Source organism: Nannospalax galili, unplaced genomic scaffold (genome assembly GCF_000622305.1).
Source record: "Nannospalax galili isolate Female #2095 unplaced genomic scaffold, S.galili_v1.0 scaffold1314, whole genome shotgun sequence".
NCBI classification, from domain to species: Eukaryota; Metazoa; Chordata; class Mammalia; order Rodentia; family Spalacidae; genus Nannospalax; species Nannospalax galili.
The window spans coordinates 287620-294295 of NW_008333976.1; positions in this window are offsets into that span (position 1 = coordinate 287620).

The window sequence follows — 6676 nt, forward strand, 5'->3', positions numbered from 1 at the left end:
CCTCTCTCTCTCTCTCACTCTCTCTCTCTCTCGTGTCCCAGGCCTGCCTTGAATTCACTGTGTAGCTAAGAATGACAAGAATGACCTTGAACTTCAGATCCTCAGGCTCTGACACCTCCTGGCTTCACCTCCTGAGAGCTGGGATTACATGCACCTCCTTGCTTTATCTGGTGCTGGGGATCAAACCCAGAGTTCTGAGAATGCTTAACTAACACTCTACCAACTGAGCAACATCTTCAGCCCAAGATCTGGCACTTTCTAGGTGCCATACACAGATGCAAGTTTAGACCCAGATCACTTTTAGGAGTAGATGTTCTTACCATCTCGTTACACACAGGGGAGACTACAGCGCAAACGGGGATCCTGGAACTTTCCTTCCTTCCTCTCCTAGCTTATTTGGTGCCAGGCTCTGCAGACCCCACAGACCCCACAGACCCTGAGCCTTGCCAGGTCGGGCTGGAGTCCTCCATAAAATCATGGGTGGGTGTAACACTGGATTCCCCAATACCAACCTCCCTTCTCCTACCTCCTCCTCCTGACTTGGGCACAGCTGCACCAGTGAGAGCCTGATCTCTCAAACAGGGTAGGCTTTGGGGCGCTGGGGTGGAAAATCTGCTCACGATGACTAGGGGTGGAATCCAGTCCCCTGGGTCTCAGCAGGGCTCTGTGTGGAGTGGGGTAATCAGGGCATCGGGACTCAGAGGTGCCACCAGATTTCACCTGCTTCCTGGGGACCCATCAGGCTAATTGAAATGTGCCAAATGGCAGCCAGGGCTGCAAGCCGACCGCTGTGCTGATGAGGTGTTAGTGGAGAGCTGCAAAGCCGCCCCCTCATTTGCAAGGGAAATGACTTGAAGGCCTCATTTGCAATCTCTGGGCTGGAGGTTTTGATTAGCTGCAGTGGAAAAGGTCTCTTTGTTTTATGCATGAGGATCAGTGCCTGGGGACTTCCCCCAGACACACCCCCATCCCCACCTGCTCCGCCTGCTCCTTCTCCCAGGTGGATGGTGGGGAGGGGTCTAGGCCAGGGTCCTCAGAGGGCTGGGTTTATCATAAAAGCCCAGGGCTACCCCTAGTGGCGAGAAAGAAAATTCTTTCCTCTTTTTCTTTTTTGCAGAGCTGGGGATGGAACCCAGGGCCTCATGCATGCTGGGCAAGTGCTCAGCCAGAGCTATAGTCTCAGCCTGAGGAGAATAGAAATTTCTTGCAAGATTCCCCCTCCTCAGACATACAGTGGGGCCTATGAAACCCCCTCCTGAAGTCTGGAGAAAACTGCGCAAGCCTGGTACTCCAGGCCTTAGCCTCAGTGGGGGCCATTTCTGGTTCCTGCCCAGGTTCCACGACCCTCCCCTCCCTGTCCACCAGAAGACCTACTCTGTTCTGCACCCCACCTGTAGAGATTCTGACCCAAACCCCTCCGTGGTTTCCAGCACAGACTTCCACTGGAAGAGGAGGAGACCTGGAGCTAGATGCCTTGCTAATAGTTTTTTTTCTCCCACCTCCATTTTGGTGACATTTTCCTTAAAAATTAGACATCACATCCTGCTCCCCCCTTCCTTGGACTCGTTCAGTTTTTTTCCAATCCTCTCTCTGGTGGCATTTGCCCAGGCTGACAGCTCTGGGTGTGTGTCTGAGGCGATGTAATGAACTGCTGCATTCGCCCTGATTCCTACTGGGAGCTTTGCTGGAGGCCTGGATCCTGGCTAGGGCAGCTCGGAAGGGCCAGGTAGCCCTTGGGCCAGCCTCAACCCACATCCATGTGGCTGCTTTTCCCAGGCTGTGGGTACAGGGGGCAGTGAGGGGGCAGGGCTCACGCCTTCCCCAAGAGCCAAAACACAGTAGCCTTGGTGACATCATGGTAGGAGGCCTCTTGAGGTCAGAGCTCAGGCTGGGGCTTGGGCTGCCCTCCAGCGACACCAGGCTGTGGAGTTTTGGCCCTGCTCATGGGGCATCCACTGTGAACAGCTTTCAGACCTGAGGTTCAGATTCATCTGTTACTTATCAACTGGGCAGTCTCGGGAAGCCCTCTACGTCTGAGCTTGTTTTCTCAACAGAAGAATGGGGTGATAATCTCCATCAGGAGCTGGGGGCTGTGACTCTTGTGCTTGGCTCTGGCAAGTCTTCCATGCGCCAATGTATAACTGAATGCTCAGTCCAGGTGAGAGAACAGGATGGTTCAGCTGTAGGCTCAGGTAACCCAGAGATACCCCGTCTGTGAAAGAGGTTGTCACAGCTTTGCAGAGTAGGAGGCTCCAGGGCCAGGGATATAGCTCAACTGGTACACCCTAATCCTAACCCTGGTTCAATCCCCAGGACTTCAAGGAGGGTGGGGGTACTGGGGAGATAGCTCCGTTGGTAAAGGACAAGAAACAAGGCCTGAGCTTGATCCCTAGAAGCCACATTTAAAAAAAGAAAGAAAAATACCATCTCTGCTGGGTGGGCAAAGACAGGCAGATCCCTGTAGCTCACTGGCCAGTCAGCTTAAGTGTTACCAGCAAGTTCCAGGGTCATGAGAGACCCTGTCTTAAAAACAAAACAAGCTGGGCATGGTGGCACACGCCTGTAGTCCCAGCACTTGGGAGGCAAAGGCAGGCAGATCTCTGTGAGTTCAAGGCCAGCCTGGTCTACATAGTGAGTTCCAGGACAGCTGGGGCTACAGGGAGATCCTGTCTCAAAAAGACACACAAACAAACAAACAAACAAAAAAACAAGGTGGGGCTGGAAAGATGGCTCAGTAGTTAAGAGTGCAGAGGACCTGAGTTCAGTGCCCAGCACCCACATTGGGCAGATCACAAGTGCACATAACTCCAGCTCTAGGGGATCTGATGCCCTCTTCTGGCTCGTCTGAGACTCCTGCACTCACAGGTGCACCTACCCAGACACACACACACATAAATAAAAGTAAAAAGATAAATCTTAAGAAACACACAAGGTAGACGGCTCCTGAGGAACAGCACCTGAGGTTGGTCTCTGGCATGTACACATGTGCATGTGAGCTTATACATACATGCATGTACACACACACACACACACACACACACACACACACACATAGCATCAGGACCCAGCCTCACAGTGACTGACCCCCAGTTGTCCCTTCTGGAAAAAGCCCAATGTCTGCAATTTTCTGTGTTATAAACATGAGATTCAGGAAGCCAGGCAGAGGCCTGCAGGAACAGCTGTGGCTGCTGGTGTGGACCTTGCAGACTTCTGAGGGCTGAGGCTGCAGTGTCCCCACAGAGGCTGGTCTGGAGGGTCACTGAAGGCTCCAGAGTGGTTGGTGTCTGGCTTTTGTGTCAAATGGGAGGGGCTTAGAATTCTGCCTCTGGGTTTTATTTATTTTATTTTTTTTAACTAACTGTGATTTGGAGCAAGTTTATTTTATGTCTGTTTCAGGCTGTAAAACAGGCATACTAACACTAAGCAGCAAATGAGGTCAGACATGTGAAAAACAGATCCTGTCTTGCTATAAGCGTTGATAGATGTCCACTCTTACTTGTTATGAGAGCTTCTCTTAGAGTGACACTCCCTTCTGAGGGCTGTGCATAAGAGTGGCCACCCTCTGCAGACTCTTGTCATTCTAATTTCTAGGGGGACGTGTTTAGAGGAGTGTGCTGGATGTTTTAGTTGTGAACTTGACACACCTGGGTAGAGGGAGCCTCCGTTGGGGAATCACCTCCATTGAACTAGCCTGTGGCCATGTCTGTGGGGCATCTTCTTGATTGTTGTGTGATGTGGGAGGGCCCAGCCCACTCTGGGTGGTGCCACCCCTGGGCAGGTGGGTCTATGCTGTATAAGAAAGTAGGTTGTACACAGGCCAGAGGAGCAAGCCAGTAAACAGCATTCCTCCATGGCCTGTGCTTCCGCTCCTGCCTCCAGGTTCCTGCCCTGAGTTCCTACCTTGGGCTCCCTGATGAACTATGACCCAGGAGATGTAAGATAAAATAAGCCCTTTCCCCACCAAGTTGGTATTGGTCAGAGTATTTTGTCACAGCAATAGAGAAACAGACTAGAACAAGGAGAGCCCATTGAGAGGGAATGAGTTAACGGAGTGGGTTAGTTACACAGGAGTGGGTTCCTGTAAAGGGACAAGTCAGCCACACCACCACCCACCTACACCTGTGTGTGTGTGTCAGTGTCTATGTGTGTCTTGGTATTTGTGTCTGTGTATGTATGTGTCTTTATATCAGTATATATCTGAGTATGGGTATCTGTGTGTGTTTGCAAATGGGTATCTGTGTCTGTGTGTGTCTCTGTATGTGTGTCTGTGTGTGTGTGTATGTGTCTGTGTATCAGTATGTTTCTCAGTGTGTGTGTCTGTGTCTGTGCCTATGTATGTATGTGCATGTCAGTGTATATGTGTGTGTCTGCGTGTATGTGCATGTCTGTGTGCATGTGTGTCTGGGTGTATGTGTCTGTGTGTGTCTATGTTTGTGTGTATGTCTGTGTGTGTGTATCAGTGTGTATGTGTGTGTGTGTGTTTCTATCCTATGCCACTCCTTTCTCCTCTCTCTCTCTCTCTCTCTCTCTCTCTCTCTCTCTCTCTCTCTCTCTCCCTGGTCATGGTGTAATATGGCAAGACATTGTCAGAGGCAGACCTTTTCCAGAACTGAGCACCAACTAAACTGCTGCTCATAAGTTACCCAGTCTGTGCAGCCAAAACTAGAGGAAGGCAAGTGTCTTCCAAGTTCCCACTAAAGCCCAGGAGGAACACTCTGGGAACACTCCCACAACACAAGATGGTGCTGGGGAGTGGGGGTCACTGATCCCCAGAAGAGAGGCCAGGATGGAGGACATTGGGCTGCACAGATGGAGAGAGCTTCAGCCCAGAAGAGCCATCTGTGATGAGCTATCCAGAACCCCAGAGCTCTGGGAAGGAGGCCCTGCAGAGTCCATGGGGTTACTGAGGGCAGGGGAGTCATGAAAAGTCTGTTTACAAGTAAAGGTCTGCACCTCCCTTCACCAGATGTGCCCTGAAGCTTCCTTGCTAAGAAAAGCACTGTCTAAAAGCTAGGGCCTATGAGCTGCACAATCACCAGTAAGCACACCTAGCATGGGAGGGGGTGCCTGGGTAGCTCTGTCTATCGTGAAGCCCCCTCCATCCTCACCCCCACCCCCCATCACCTGGTCTACACTGCAGCAGAAGGAAGATTGGGCCGCACAACGGCAGAGAAAGCACCACCGACGGCCGCCCAGTCCTTCTTACATATGAGAGAACAGGAATGATCCCCAGGCTTTTGAGGAGGGCCACCGATAAAAGGACAGCCAGGAAGACACAGAAACACAACAGAGGAGGTACAAATGGTTGAGGGGCCAAGAAGTGGCATCCAAACCCCCCATGAGTGGCTTCGGAGAGATTAGAAAAGCTTTTCCATCCATAAGACAAGAAATCAGAGAACTATGGGGCTCTGGGTACTAACGAACTGGGTTGCAGAAATTAAAAGTGCAAAGGAGGGACTGGAAAACAATGTCCTCCAGACGCAGAGCTAAAGGGGGCAGGTGAGAAAAGAAGCAGGTGCTGTGCAGAGTGGACGGCAGCTTAGTGCACACCGCGTGCAGGGACAGAGCGCTGCTGGACCCAGCGAAACTATCAGTGCACCTTAGGGTAGAGTCCAACTTCCTTCCTTCCTCCTTCCTTCCTCCTTCCTCCTTCCTCCTTCCTTCCTCCTTCCTTCCTCCTCCTTCCTTCCTTCCTTCCTCATTCCTTCCTCCCTCCTTCCTCCTTCCTTCCTCCTTCCTTCCTTCCTCATTCCTTCCTCCCTCCCTCCCTCCCTCCCTCCCTTCCTCCCTCCTTCTTTCCATCCTTCCTTCCTCCTTCCTCCTCCCTTCCTTCCTCCTTCCTCCTCCCTTCCTTCCTCCTTCCTCCTCCCTTCCTTCCTCCTTCCTCCTCCCTTCCTTCCTCCTTCCTCCTCCCTTCCTTCCTCCTTCCTCCTCCCTTCCTTCCTCCTTCCTCCTCCCTTCCTTCCTCCTTCCTCCTCCCTTCCTTCCTCCTTCCTCCTCCCTTCCTTCCTCCTTCCTCCTCCCTTCCTTCCTCCTTCCTCCTCCCTTCCTTCCTCCTTCCTCCTCCCTTCCTTCCTCCTTCCTCCTCCCTTCCTTCCTCCTTCCTCCTCCCTTCCTTCCTCCTTCCTCCTCCCTTCCTTCCTCCTTCCTCCTCCCTTCCTTCCTCCTTCCTCCTCCCTTCCTTCCTCCTTCCTCCTCCCTTCCTTCCTCCTTCCTCCTCCCTTCCTTCCTCCTTCCTCCTCCCTTCCTTCCTCCTTCCTCCTCCCTTCCTTCCTCCTTCCTCCTTCCTCCCTCCTTCTTTCCATCCTTCCTTCCTCCTTCCTTCCTTCCTTCCTTCCTCCCTCCCTTCTTCCCTCCCTCCCTTCCTTCTTTCCTCCCTTCCTTCCGGCTTTCGTGTGTGTGTGTGTGTGTGTGTGTGTGTGTGTGTGTGTGTGCACGCCCACACCATGGCACTCAGGTGGAGGTCAGAAGGCAACTGACAAGAAAGAGTCAATTCTCTCCTTCTACCATGTGGGTCCTGAGCATCAAACCCAGGTCCCCTCCCTTTTTCCCTCCCTCCCTTCCTTCTTTCCTCCCTTCCTTCTGGCTTTCGTGTGTGTGTGTGTGTGTGTGTGTGTGTGTGTGTGTGTGTGTGCGTGCCCACACCATGGCACTCAGGTGGAGGACAGAAGGCAAC